Source organism: Pristiophorus japonicus, unplaced genomic scaffold, assembly GCF_044704955.1.
Source record: "Pristiophorus japonicus isolate sPriJap1 unplaced genomic scaffold, sPriJap1.hap1 HAP1_SCAFFOLD_572, whole genome shotgun sequence".
Classification (NCBI taxonomy): domain Eukaryota; kingdom Metazoa; phylum Chordata; class Chondrichthyes; family Pristiophoridae; genus Pristiophorus; species Pristiophorus japonicus.
The window spans coordinates 68,914-82,806 of record NW_027254480.1 but is presented as its reverse complement, the minus strand read 5'-3'; the positions used below and the strand labels follow the sequence as shown (position 1 = coordinate 82,806).

The following is a 13,893-nucleotide window of genomic DNA, read 5'->3' as shown; positions in this document are numbered from 1 at the left end:
ATTACTAAAAATGTTCGTAAATGCTCACTAAAAGACAATGTGCATGTGTTTGTATGTGGGGTTGGAGTTGAAGCCCAATTTGTCACAGAGACAGAATCCAAGCTCTCACAGGGCCAGGATAACCGAGTGGTTATGTCGTTGGCCTTAAACTTCAAAGGGTTTCCACCGTGGGTTCTTCCCCACTCCTGGTTTCTATTTATTTTAACACAGATTTCCTCCCATTCTGATCAGTGATGTCCGATTTTCATCGATTGAATCAACAATTTTCTGTAAATATGTGTCACTCTGAACCGATAATGAATTGAAATTGTGAAATGTATCTGTGTCGCTCGGTCTCTGCCTCTCTCTCTCTCTCCACAGAGCTGTGCATGTGTTTGTATGTCTGAGTCTTTGTCTCTCTCAGTCTGACTCACTCTGTCTGTCCCTGTTTCTCCGTTTGTCTCAGTCTCTCAATCTGTCTCTTTCTCACGGTGCCCACGTCTGTTCCAATGGGATTCTCACAGATTCTTTGTCTGACTGGCTCTCTCTTTCCCATCATTTCGGTCAGTCCATTTCTTTGCCTGTCTCTGTTAGTCCCTGCCTCCAACCTGAGAAGTATTTCCATCATTTTCTGTTTTAGTCTCTATCTCTTTCTCTCTATCTGTCTCTCTCCTTGTCACTGTCTTTATCATTGTCTTTCTCTCACTATTTCCCTTTCTCTCTTAATAGATCAAACACACATATCTCTGTCTCTGTATGTGTTTGCGTCTTTTTCTCACCCAATCTGCCTCTCCTTCTCAGTCTCACACTTTCTGTCTCTCGTTGTCTCTATCTCGGTGTCTGTCTCTCCCTGTTTGTCGGTTTGTCTCTGTCTCTCAATGTGTCTGTCGACTTCTCATGATGTCCAGTTCTGTTCACAGCTCGATTCCTGCTCCGACAGAGGAGCTATCCGTCAGTTCCTCGTTAGTATAGTGGTGAGTATCCCTGCCTGTCACGCGGGAGACCGGGGTTCAATTCCCCGACGGGGAGGCAGATGTTTCAAAACGTTGATTTTTACTTCTGTTTCTTGGTAGATACATATTAAAAATTCCAGAGCGAAATCCGAACTGTGAAAATACAGGGAGAGGAGTTTGCCTCTTCCAGATTTTTAGCTGACGGAAACTTTTTCAGGATTCTTTGGCCGTCTGCTGCACAGAGATGGATGACTGAGTTTTTTCTGAGTAACGTTTAAAAAGCCAGCGACACAGTAGTCGTGGCCGAGTGGTTAAGGCGATGGAGTTGAAATCCATTGGGATTTTCCCGCGCAGGTTCGAATCCTGCCGACTACGATTCTCAGCATTTTTCATTCCATTTCACAATTTAACCAGTTCTCGAACAAACTGATCATGTGATAATTGGAATAACGTCCCACACCTTCCAACACTGACATTTGTTCTCATTTTTATTAATCTGCAATATTCACGATACATCCGATTAAAAAAATCGCAACAATCAGTCAAAGTTGCGACAGTGATTCAGCCTGTCTATCCCTCGAGATGTCTAAGGCAGCTGTGCATGCCCGTTGGTGCGTGTAAATTTTTGGTTATGTGTGTCTCTGTGCCTGTCTATCTCTATTTTTGTCTCTGTGTATGTGCAACTGTCTGTGGAAATCATCACCATGAATTTGGTATGTCCTGGAACTTATAAAAAAGACTTGGGGAAAATAATACGGTTGTGAACTTTTGTATCGGCTTTGGTTCAGTGGCAGCATTCTCGACTGAATCAGGAGTTTGTGTGTTCAAGTCGCACTCCTTGGACTTGAGCATATCATCTTGGCTAACACTCAAGTGCAGCACTTGGGGAATTTTGCAATGTTGAAGCTGTTGACTTTCGGATGAAATGTTAAATTGAAGCTCCGTCTGCACCCTCGGGTGGATATGAAAGGTCCCAGAGCATTATTCGAAACAGAGTAGGAGTGTTGCCCTCGTGTAAATATTACTAAAAATGTTCGTAAATGCTCACTAAAATACAATGTGCATGTGTTTGTATGTGGGGTTGGGGTTGAAGCCCAGTTTGTCACAGAGACAGAATCCAAGCTCTCACAGGGCCAGGATAACCGAGTGGTTATGTCGTTGGCCTTTAACTTCAAAGGGCTTCCACCGTGGGTTCTTCCCCACTCCTGGTTTCTATTTATTTTAACACAGATTTCCTCCCATTCTGATCAGTGATGTCCGATTTTCATCGGTTGAATCAACAATTTTCTGTAAATATGTGTCACTCTGAACCGATAATGAAATTAAATTGTGAAATGTATCTGTGTCGCTCGGTCTCTGCCTCTCTCTCTCTCTCCACAGAGCTGTGTATGTGTTTGTATGTCTGAATCTTTGTCTCTCTCAGTCTGACTCACTCTGTCTGTCCCTGTTTCTCCGTTTGTCTCAGTCTATCAATCTGTCTCTTTCTCACGGTGCCCACGTCTGTTCCAATGGGATTCTCTCAGATTCTTTGTCTGACTGGCTCTCTCTTTCCCATCATTTCGGTCAGTCCATTTCTTTGCCTGTCTCTGTTAGTCCCTGCCTCTAACCTGAGAAGTATTTCCATCATTTTCTGTTTTAGTCTCTATCTCTTTCTCTCTATCTGTCTCTCTCCTTGTCACTGTCTTTATCATTGTCTTTCTCTCACTCTTTCCCTTTCTCTCTTAATAGATCAAACACACAAATCTCTGTCTCTGTATGTGTTTGAGTCTTTTTCTCACCCAATCTGCCTCTCCTTCTCAGTCTCACACTTTCTGTCTCTCGTTGTCTCTATCTCGGTGTCTGTCTCTCCCTGTTTGTCGGTTTGTCTCTGTCTCTCAATGTGTCTGTCGACTTCTCATGCTGTCCAGTTCTGTTCACAGCTCGATTCCTGCTCCGACAGAGCAGCTATCCGTCAGTTCCTCGTTAGTATAGTGCTGAGTATCCCCGCCTGTCACGCGGGAGACCGGGGTTCAATTCCCCGACGGGGAGGCAGATGTTTCAAAATGTTGATTTTTACTTCTGTTTCTTGGTAGATAAATATTAAAAATTCCAGAGCGAAATCGAACTGTGAAAATACAGGTAGAGGAGTTTGCCTCTTCCAGATTTTTAGCTGACGGAGACTTTTTCAGGATTCTTCGGCCGTCTGCTGCACAGAGATGGATGACTGAGTTTTTTCTGAGTAACGTTTAAAAAGCATGCGACACAGTAGTCGTGGCCGAGTGGTTAAGGCGATGGAGTTGAAATCCATTGGGATTTTCCCGCGCAGGTTCGAATCCTGCCGACTACGATTCTCAGCATTTTTCATTCCATTTCACAATTTAACCAGTTCTCAACCAAACTGATCATGTGATAATTGGAATAACGTCCCACACCTTTCAACACTGACATTTGTTCTCATTTTTATTAATCTGCAATATTCACGATACATCCGATTAAAAAATCGCAACAATCAGTCAAAGTTGCGACAGTGATTCAGCCTGTCTATCCCTCGAGATGTCTAAGGCAGCTGTGCATGCCCGTTGGTGCGTGTAAATTTTTGGTTATGTGTGTCTCTGTGTCTGTCTATCTCTATTTTTGTCTCTGTGTATGTGCAACTGTCTGTGGAAATCATCACCATGAATTTGGTATGTCCTGGAACTTATAAAAAAGACTTGGGGAAAATAATACGGTGGTGAACTTTTGTATCGGCTTTGGTTCAGTGGCAGCATTCTCGACTGAATCAGGAGTTTGTGTGTTCAAGTCGCACTCCTTGGACTTGAGCATATCATCTTGGCTAACACTCAAGTGCAGCACTTGGGGAATTTTGCAATGTTGAAGCTGTTGACTTTCGGATGAAATGTTAAATTGAAGCTCCGTCTGCACCCTCGGGTGGATATGAAAGGTCCCAGAGCATTACTCGAAACAGAGTAGGAGAGTTGCCCCCGTGTCAATAATCCTCAAAATGTTCGTAAATGCTCACTAAAAGACTATGTGCATGTGTTTGTATGTGGGGTTGGGGTTGAAGCCCAGTTTGTCACAGAGACAGAAGCCAATCTCTCACAGGGCCAGGATAACCGAGTGGTTATGTCGTTGGCCTTAAACTTCAAAGGGTTTCCACCGTGGGTTCTTCCCCACTCCTGGTTTCTATTTATTTTAACACAGATTTCCTCCCATTCTGATCAGTGATGTCCGATTTTCATCGGTTGAATCAACAATTTTCTGTAAATATGTGTCACTCTGAACCGATAATGAAATGAAATTGTGAAATGTATCTGTGTCGCTCGGTCTCTGCCTCTCTCTCTCTCTCCACAGAGCTGTGTATGTGTTTGTATGTCTGAATCTTTGTCTCTCTCAGTCTGACTCACTCTGTCTGTCCCTGTTTCTCCGTTTGTCTCAGTCTCTCAATCTGTCTCTTTCTCACGGTGCCCACGTCTGTTCCAATGGGATTCTCTCAGATTCTTTGTCTGACTGGCTCTCTCTTTCCCATCATTTCGGTCAGTCCATTTCTTTGCCTGTCTCTGTTAGTCCCTGCCTCTAACCTGAGAAGTATTTCCATCATTTTCTGTTTTAGTCTCTATCTCTTTCTCTCTATCTGTCTCTCTCCTTGTCACTGTCTTTATCATTGTCTTTCTCTCACTCTTTCCCTTTCTCTCTTAATAGATCAAACACACAAATCTCTGTCTCTGTATGTGTTTGAGTCTTTTTCTCACCCAATCTGCCTCTCCTTCTCAGTCTCACACTTTCTGTCTCTCGTTGTCTCTATCTCGGTGTCTGTCTCTCCCTGTTTGTCGGTTTGTCTCTGTCTCTCAATGTGTCTGTCGACTTCTCATGCTGTCCAGTTCTGTTCACAGCTCGATTCCTGCTCCGACAGAGCAGCTATCCGTCAGTTCCTCGTTAGTATAGTGCTGAGTATCCCCGCCTGTCACGTGGGAGACCGGGGTTCAGTTCCCCGACGGGGAGGCAGATGTTTCAAAATGTTGAATTTTACTTCTGTTTCTTGGAAGAGAGTCGTATTAAAAAGTTCCAGAGCAATATCGAACTGTAAAAATACAGATAGATGAGATTGCCTGGTCCAGATTTTTCGCAAACGGAGAATTTTTCAGGTGTCTTTGACCGTCTGCTGCACAGAGATGGATGACTGAGTTTTTTCTGAGTCACATTTAAAAAGGCAGCGACACAGTAGTCGTGGCCGAGTGGTTAAGGCGATGGACTAGGAATCCATTGGGTTATCCCGCGCATGTTCGAATCCTGCCGACTACCATTCTCAGCATTTTTCATTCCATTTCACAATTTAACCGGTTCTCTGCCAAACTGATTCTGAGATCGATGGAATAACGTCCCACACCTTTCAACACTGAAATTTTTTTCTCATTTTTATTAATCTGCAATATTCACGATACATCCGTTTCAAAAATCGCAAACATCAGTCAAAGTTCCGACAGTGATTCAGCCAGTCGATCCCTCGAGATGACGAAGGCATCTGTGCATGCCCGTTGGTGCGTGCACATTTTTGGTTATGTGTGTGCGTGTCTTTGTTTCTGTCTATCTCTATATATGTCTCTGTGTATGTGCAACTGTCCGTGGAAATCATCACCATGAATTTGGTATGTCCTGGAACTTATAAAAAAGACTTGGGGGAAATAATAAGGTTGTGAACTTTTGTATCGGCTTTGGTTCAGTGGCAGCACTCTCGACTGAATCGGGAGTTTGTGTGTTCAAGTCGCACTTCTGAGACTTGAGCATTATCATCTTGTCTAACACTCAAGTGCAGCACTTGGGGAATTTTGCAATGTTGAAGCTGTTGACTTTCGGATGAAATGGTAAATTGAATCTCCGTCTGCACCCTCGGGTGGATATGAAAGTTCCCAGTGCATTACTCGAAAAAGAATAGGAGAGTTGCCCCCGTCTCAATATTCCTAAAAATGTTCCTAAATGCTCACTGAAAACCGATGTGTATGTGTTTGTATGTGGGGTCGGGGTTGAAGCCCAGATTCTCACAGAGACGGAATGCAGGCTCTCACAGGACGAGGATCGCCGCGTGGTTGAGGCGTTGGCCTTGAATTTTAATGGATTTTTCCCGCGTGGGTTCGCACACCACTCCTGGTATCTCTTTAATTTAACACGGATTTCCTCCCATTCTGATCAGTGAGGCCGGATTTTCATCGGTTGAATCAGCAATTTTCTGTAACAATGTGACACTCTGAACCGATAATGAAATGAAATTGTGAAATGTATCTGCGTCGCTCGGTCTCTCCCTCTCTCTCTCTTCAGAGAGTTGTGTATGTGTTTGTATGTTTGAGTCTTTGTCTCTCTCAGTCTGACTCACTCTGGCTGTCCCTGTTTCTCTGTTTGTCTCTGTCTCTCAATCTGTCTCTTTCTCACGGTGCCACGTCTGTTCCAATGGGATTCTCTCAGATTCTTTGTCTGACTGGCTCTCTCTTTTCCATCATTTCGGTCTGTCCATGTCTTTGCCTGTCTCTGTTAGTCCCTGCCTGTAAGCTGAGAAGCTTTTCCATCATTTTCTGTTTCAGTCTCTATCGCTCTCTCTCCATCTCTCTCTTTCCTTGTAACTGTCTTTATCATTGTCTTTCTATCACTCTTTCCCTTTCTCTCTCTTAATAGATCAAACGCACACACATCTCTGTATATGTATATGTTTGAGTCTTTTTCTTACTCAGTCTGCTTCTCCTTCTCAGTCTCACACTTTCTGTCTCTCGTTGTCTCTATCTCGCTGTCTGTCTCTCCCTGTTTGTCGGTTTGTCTCTGTCTCTCAATGTGTCTGTTGACTTCTCATGGTGTCCAGTTCTGTTCACAGTGGTTCGATTACTGCTCTGGCAGAACGAGTACACGTCAGTTCCTCGTTAGTATAGTGGTGAGTATCCCCACCTGTCACGTGGGAGACCGGGGTTCAATTCCCCGACGGGGAGGCAGTTGTTTCAAAATGTAGGATTTTACTTCTGTTTCTTGGAAGAGATTCATATTAAAAAGTTCCAGAGCAATATCGAACTGTGAAAATACAGGTAGAGGAGATTGCCTCGTCCAGATTTTTAGCAAACGGAGAATTTTTCAGGCGTCTTTGGCCGTCTGCTGCACAGAGATGGATGACTGAGTTTTTTATGAGTCACGTTTAAAAAGGCAGCGACACAGTAGTCGTGGCCGAGTGGTTAAGGCGGTAGACTAGAAATCCATTGGGTTATCCCGCTAATGTTCGAATCCTGCCGACTACGATTCTCAGCATTTTTCATTCTATTTCACAATTTAACCGGTTCGCTGCCAAACTGATCCTGAGATAGATGGAATAACGTCCCACACCTTTCAACACTGACATTTTTTTCTCATTTTTATTAATCTGCAATATTCACGATACATCCGTTTCAAAAATCGCAAACATCAGTCAAAGTTGTGACAATGATTCAGCCTCTCTATCCCTCGAGATGACGAAGGCATCTGTGCATGCCCGTTGGTGCGTGCACATTTTTGGTTATGTGTGTGCGTGTCTTTGTGTCTGTCTATCTCTATATATGTCTCTGTGTATGTGCAACTGTCTGTGGAAATCATCACCATGAATTTGGTATGTCCTGGAACTTATAAAAAAGACTTGGGGGAAATAATAAGGTTGTGAACTTTTGTATCGGCTTTGGTTCAGTGGCAGCACTCTCGACTGAATCGGGAGTTTGTGTGTTCAAGTCGCACTTCTGAGACTTGAGCATTATCATCTTGTCTAACACTCAAGTGCAGCACTTGGGGAATTTTGCAATGTTGAAGCTGTTGACTTTCGGATGAAATGGTAAATTTAAGCTCCGTCTGCACCCTCGGGTGCATATGAAAGTTCCCAGTGCATTACTCGAAAAAGAATAGGAGAGTTGCCCCCGTCTCAATATTCCTAAAAATGTTCGTAAATGCTCACTGAAAGCCGATGTGCATGTGTTTGTATGTGGGGTCGGGGTTGAAGCCCAGATTGTCACAGAGACGGAATGCAGGCTCTCACAGGACGAGGATCGCCGAGTGGTTGAGGCGTTGGCCTTGAATTTTAATGGATTTTCCCGCGTGGGTTCGCACACCACTCCTGGTATCTCTTTAATTTAACACGGATTTCCTCCCATTCTGATCAGTGAGACCGGATTTTCATCGGTTGAATCAGCAATTTTCTGTAACAATGTGACACTCTGAACCGACAATGAAATGAAATTGTGAAATGTATCTGCGTCGCTCGGTCTCTCTCTCTCTCTCTCTTCAGAGAGTTGTGTATGTGTTTGTATGTTTGAGTCTTTGTCTCTCTCAGTCTGACTCACTCTGGCTGTCCCTGTTTCTCTGTTTGTCTCTGTCTCTCAATCTGTCTCTTTCTCACGGTGTCACGTCTGTTCCAATGGGATTCTCTCAGATTCTTTGTCTGACTGGCTCTCTCTTTCCCATCATTTCGGTCTGTCCATGTCTTTGCCTGTCTCTGTTAGTCCCTGCCTGTAAGCTGAGAAGTATGTCCATCATTTTCTGTTTCAGTCTCTATCGCTCTCTCTCCATCTGTCTCTTTCCTTGTAACTGTCTTTATCATTGTCTTTCTATCACTCTTTCCCTCTCTCTCTCTTAATAGATCAAACACACACACATCTCTGTATATGTATATGTTTGAGTCTTTTTCTCACTCAGTCTGCCTCTCCTTCTCAGTCTCACACTTTCTGTCTCTCGTTGTCTCTATCTCGCTGTCTGTCTCTCCCTGTTTGTCGGTTTGTCTCTGTCTCTCAATGTGTCTGTTGACTTCTCATGGTGTCCAGTTCTGTTCACAGTGGTTCGATTACTGCTCTGGCAGAACGGGTACACGTCAGTTCCTCGTTAGTATAGTGGTGAGTATCCCTGCCTGTCACGCGGGAGACCGGGGTTCAATTCCCCGACGGGGAGGCAGTTGTTTCAAAATGTAGAATTTTACTTCTATTTCTTGGAAGAGATTCATATTAAAAAGTTCCAGAGCAATATCGAACTGTAAAAATACAGGTAGAGGAGATTGCCTCGTCCAGATTTTTAGCAAACGGAGAATTTTTCAGGCGTCTTTGGCCGTCTGCTGCACAGAGATGGATGACTGAGTTTTTTATGAGTCACGTTTAAAAAGGTAGCGACACAGTAGTCGTGGCCGAGTGGTTAAGGCGGTAGACTAGAAATCCATTGGGTTATCCCGCTAATGTTCGAATCCTGCCGACTACGATTCTCAGCATTTTTCATTCTATTTCACAATTTAACCGGTTCGCTGCCAAACTGATCCTGAGATAGATGGAATAACGTCCCACACCTTTCAACACTGACATTTGTTTCTCATTTTTATTAATCTGCAATATTCACGATACATCCGTTTCAAAAATCGCAAACATCAGTCAAAGTTGTGACAATGATTCAGCCTGTCTATCCCTCGAGATGACGAAGGCATCTGTGCATGCCCGTTGGTGCGTGCACATTTTTGGTTATGTGTGTGCGTGTCTTTGTGTCTGTCTATCTCTATATATGTCTCTGTGTATGTGCAACTGTCTGTGGAAATCATCACCATGAATTTGGTATGTCCTGGAACTTATAAAAAAGACTTGGGGGAAATAATAAGGTTGTGAACTTTTGTATCGGCTTTGGTTCAGTGGCAGCACTCTCGACTGAATCGGGAGTTTGTGTGTTCAAGTCGCACTTCTGAGACTTGAGCATTATCATCTTGTCTAACACTCAAGTGCAGCACTTGGGGAATTTTGCAATGTTGAAGCTGTTGACTTTCGGATGAAATGGTAAATTTAATCTCCGTCTGCACCCTCGGGTGCATATGAAAGTTCCCAGTGCATTACTCGAAAAAGAATAGGAGAGTTGCCCCCGTCTCAATATTCCTAAAAATGTTCGTAAATGCTCACTGAAAGCCGATGTGCATGTGTTTGTATGTGGGGTCGGGGTTGAAGCCCAGATTGTCACAGAGACGGAATGCAGGCTCTCACAGGACGAGGATCGCCGAGTGGTTGAGGCGTTGGCCTTGAATTTTAATGGATTTTTCCCGCGTGGGTTCGCACACCATTCCTGGTATCTCTTTAATTTAACACGGATTTCCTCCCATTCTGATCAGTGAGACCGGATTTTCATCGGTTGAATCAGCAATTTTCTGTAACAATGTGACACTTTGAACCGACAATGAAATGAAATTGTGAAATGTATCTGCGTCGCTCGGTCTCTCTCTCTCTCTCTCTCTTCAGAGAGTCGTGTATGTGTTTGTATGTTTGAGTCTTTGTCTCTCTCAGTCTGACTCACTCTGGCTGTCCCTGTTTCTCTGTTTGTCTCTGTCTCTCAATCTGTCTCTTTCTCACGGTGCCACGTCTGTTCCAATGGGATTCTCTCAGATTCTTTGTCTGACTGGCTCTCTCTTTCCCATCATTTCGGTCTGTCCATGTCTTTGCCTGTCTCTGTTAGTCCCTGCCAGTAAGCTGAGAAGCATTTCCATAATTTTCTGTTTCAGTCTCTATCGCTCTCTCTCCATCTGTCTCTTTCATTGTAACTGTCTTTATCATTGTCTTTCTATCACTCTTTCCCTCTCTCTCTTAATAGATCAAACACACACACATCTCTGTATATGTATATGTTTGAGTCTTTTTCTCACTCAGTCTGCATCTCCTTCTCAGTCTCACACTTTCTGTCTCTCGTTGTCTCTATCTCGCTGTCTGTCTCTCCCTGATTGTCGGTTTGTCTCTGTCTCTCAATGTGTCTGTCGACTTCTCATGGTGTCCAGTTCTGTTCACAGCTCGATTCCTGCTCCGACAGAGGAGCTAGTCGTCAGTTCCTCGTTAGTATAGTGGTGAGTATCCCTGCCTGTCACGCGGGAGACCGGCGTTCAATTCCCTGACGGGGAGGCAGATGTTTCAAAATGTTGATTTTTACTTCTGTTTCTTGGTAGATACATATTAAAAATTCCAGAGCGAAATCGAACTGTGAAAATACAGGTAGAGGAGTTTGCCGCTTCCAGATTTTTAGCAAACGGAGACTTTTTCAGGATTCTTTGGCCGTCTGCTGCACAGAGATGGATGACTGAGTTTTTTCTGAGTAACGTTTAAAAAGCCAGCGACACAGTAGTCGTGGCCGAGTGGTTAAGGCGATGGTCTAGAAATCAATCGGGATTTTCCCGCGCAGGTTCGAATCCAGCCGACTACGACTCTTGGCATTTTTCATTCCATTTCACAATTTAACCAGTTCTCTTCCAAACTGATCATGTGATAATTGGAATAACGTCCCACACCTTTCAACACTGACATTTGTTCTCATTTTTATTAATCTGCAATATTCACGATACATCCGATTAAAAAATCGCAACAATCAGTCAAAGTTGCGACAGTGATTCAGCCTGTCTATCCCTCGAGATGTCTAAGGCAGCTCTGCATGCCCGTTGGTGCGTGTAAATTTTTGGTTATGTGTGTCTCTGTGTCTGTCTACCTCTATTTTTGTCTCTGTATATGTGCAACTGTCTGTGGAAATCATCACCATGAATTTGGTATGTCCTGGAACTTACAAAAAAGACTTGGGGAAAATAATACGGTTGTGAACTTTTGTATCGGCTTTGGTTCAGTGGCAGCATTCTCGACTGAATCAGGAGTTTGTGTGTTCAAGTCGCACTCCTTGGACTTGAGCATATCATATTGGCTAACACTCAAGTGCAGCACTTGGGGAATTTTGCAATGTTGAAGCTGTTGACTTTCGGATGAAATGTTAAATTGAAGCTCCGTCTGCACCCTCGGGTGGATATGAAAGGTCCCAGAGCATTACTCGAAACAGAGTAGGAGAGTTTCCCTCGTGTCAATATTCTTAAAAATGTTCGTAAATGCTCACTAAAAGACTATGTGCATGTGTTTGTATGTGGTGTTGGGGTTGAAGCCCAGTTTGTCACAGAAACAGAATCCAAGCTCTCACAGGGCCAGGATAACCGAGTGGTTATGTCGTTGGCCTTAAACTTCAAAGGGTTTTCTACCGTGGGTTCTCCCCACTCCTGGTTTCTATTTATTTTAACACAGATTTCCTCCCATTCTGATCAGTGATGTCCGATTTTCATCGGTTGAATCAACAATTTTCTGTAACTATGTGTCACTCTGAACCGATAATGAAATGAAATTGTGAAATGTATCTGTGTCGCTCGGTCTCTGCCTCTCTCTCTCTCTCCACAGAGCTGTGTATGTGTTTGTATGTCTGAGTCTTTGTCTCTCTCAGTCTGACTCACTCTGTCTGTCCCTGTTTCTCCGTTTGTCTCAGTCTCTCAATCTGTCTCTTTCTCACGGTGCCCACGTCTGTTCCAATGGGATTCTCTCAGATTCTTTGTCTGACTGGCTCTCTCTTTCCCATCATTTCGGTCTGTCCATGTCTTTGCCTGTCTCTGTTAGTCCCTGCCTGTAAGCTGAGAAGTATGTCCATCATTTTCTGTTTCAGTCTCTATCGCTCTCTCTCCATCTGTCTCTTTCCTTGTAACTGTCTTTATCATTGTCTTTCTATCACTCTTTCCCTCTCTCTCTCTTAATAGATCAAACACACACACATCTCTGTATATGTATATGTTTGAGTCTTTTTCTCACTCAGTCTGCCTCTCCTTCTCAGTCTCACACTTTCTGTCTCTCGTTGTCTCTATCTCGCTGTCTGTCTCTCCCTGTTTGTCGGTTTGTCTCTGTCTCTCAATGTGTCTGTTGACTTCTCATGGTGTCCAGTTCTGTTCACAGTGGTTCGATTACTGCTCTGGCAGAACGGGTGCACGTCAGTTCCTCGTTAGTATAATGGTGAGTATCCCTGCCTGTCACGCGGGAGACCGGGGTTCAATTCCCCGACGGGGAGGCAGTTGTTTCAAAATGTAGAATTTTACTTCTATTTCTTGGAAGAGATTCATATTAAAAAGTTCCAGAGCAATATCGAACTGTAAAAATACAGGTAGAGGAGATTGCCTCGTCCAGATTTTTAGCAAACGGAGAATTTTTCAGGCGTCTTTGGCCGTCTGCTGCACAGAGATGGATGACTGAGTTTTTTATGAGTCACGTTTAAAAAGGCAGCGACACAGTAGTCGTGGCCGAGTGGTTAAGGCGGTAGACTAGAAATCCATTGGGTTATCCCGCTAATGTTCGAATCCTGCCGACTACGATTCTCAGCATTTTTCATTCTATTTCACAATTTAACCGGTTCGCTGCCAAACTGATCCTGAGATAGATGGAATAACGTCCCACACCTTTCAACACTGACATTTTTTTCTCATTTTTATTAATCTGCAATATTCACGATACATCCGTTTCAAAAATCGCAAACATCAGTCAAAGTTGTGACAATGATTCAGCCTCTCTATCCCTCGAGATGACGAAGGCATCTGTGCATGCCCGTTGGTGCGTGCACATTTTTGGTTATGTGTGTGCGTGTCTTTGTGTCTGTCTATCTCTATATATGTCTCTGTGTATGTGCAACTGTCTGTGGAAATCATCACCATGAATTTGGTATGTCCTGGAACTTATAAAAAAGACTTGGGGGAAATAATAAGGTTGTGAACTTTTGTATCGGCTTTGGTTCAGTGGCAGCACTCTCGACTGAATCGGGAGTTTGTGTGTTCAAGTCGCACTTCTGAGACTTGAGCATTATCATCTTGTCTAACACTCAAGTGCAGCACTTGGGGAATTTTGCAATGTTGAAGCTGTTGACTTTCGGATGAAATGGTAAATTTAAGCTCCGTCTGCACCCTCGGGTGCATATGAAAGTTCCCAGTGCATTACTCGAAAAAGAATAGGAGAGTTGCCCCCGTCTCAATATTCATAAACATGTTCGTAAATGCTCACTGAAAGCCGATGTGCATGTGTTTGTATGTGGGGTCGGGGTTGAAGCCCAGATTGTCACAGAGACGGAATGCAGGCTCTCACAGGACGAGGATCGCCGAGTGGTTGAGGCGTTGGCCTTGAATTTTAATGGATTTTTCCCGCGTGGGTTC

General features: G+C 43.8%; 8 non-coding genes across 8 annotated transcripts; all 8 read left to right on the top strand.

The window, feature by feature from the left end:
• The first annotated feature begins 936 nt into the window (after positions 1-936).
• trnad-guc (transfer RNA aspartic acid (anticodon GUC)) lies at positions 937-1,008 on the top strand. The gene has a single exon. It is a non-coding gene; the product is annotated as a tRNA-Asp (tRNA).
• A 217-nt stretch (positions 1,009-1,225) lies between these two features.
• Positions 1,226-1,307, top strand: trnas-uga (transfer RNA serine (anticodon UGA)). The gene has a single exon. It is a non-coding gene; the product is annotated as a tRNA-Ser (tRNA).
• A 1,581-nt stretch (positions 1,308-2,888) lies between these two features.
• trnad-guc (transfer RNA aspartic acid (anticodon GUC)) lies at positions 2,889-2,960 on the top strand. The gene has a single exon. It is a non-coding gene; the product is annotated as a tRNA-Asp (tRNA).
• Positions 2,961-3,176: 216 nt separating this feature from the next.
• On the top strand, positions 3,177-3,258 carry trnas-uga (transfer RNA serine (anticodon UGA)). The gene has a single exon. It is a non-coding gene; the product is annotated as a tRNA-Ser (tRNA).
• Positions 3,259-5,129: 1,871 nt separating this feature from the next.
• Positions 5,130-5,210, top strand: trnap-agg (transfer RNA proline (anticodon AGG)). The gene has a single exon. It is a non-coding gene; the product is annotated as a tRNA-Pro (tRNA).
• A 1,595-nt stretch (positions 5,211-6,805) lies between these two features.
• Positions 6,806-6,877, top strand: trnad-guc (transfer RNA aspartic acid (anticodon GUC)). Its single transcript has one exon. It is a non-coding gene; the product is annotated as a tRNA-Asp (tRNA).
• A 1,894-nt stretch (positions 6,878-8,771) lies between these two features.
• trnad-guc (transfer RNA aspartic acid (anticodon GUC)) lies at positions 8,772-8,843 on the top strand. The gene has a single exon. It is a non-coding gene; the product is annotated as a tRNA-Asp (tRNA).
• A 3,849-nt stretch (positions 8,844-12,692) lies between these two features.
• On the top strand, positions 12,693-12,764 carry trnad-guc (transfer RNA aspartic acid (anticodon GUC)). Its single transcript has one exon. It is a non-coding gene; the product is annotated as a tRNA-Asp (tRNA).
• Positions 12,765-13,893: the final 1,129 nt, after the last annotated feature.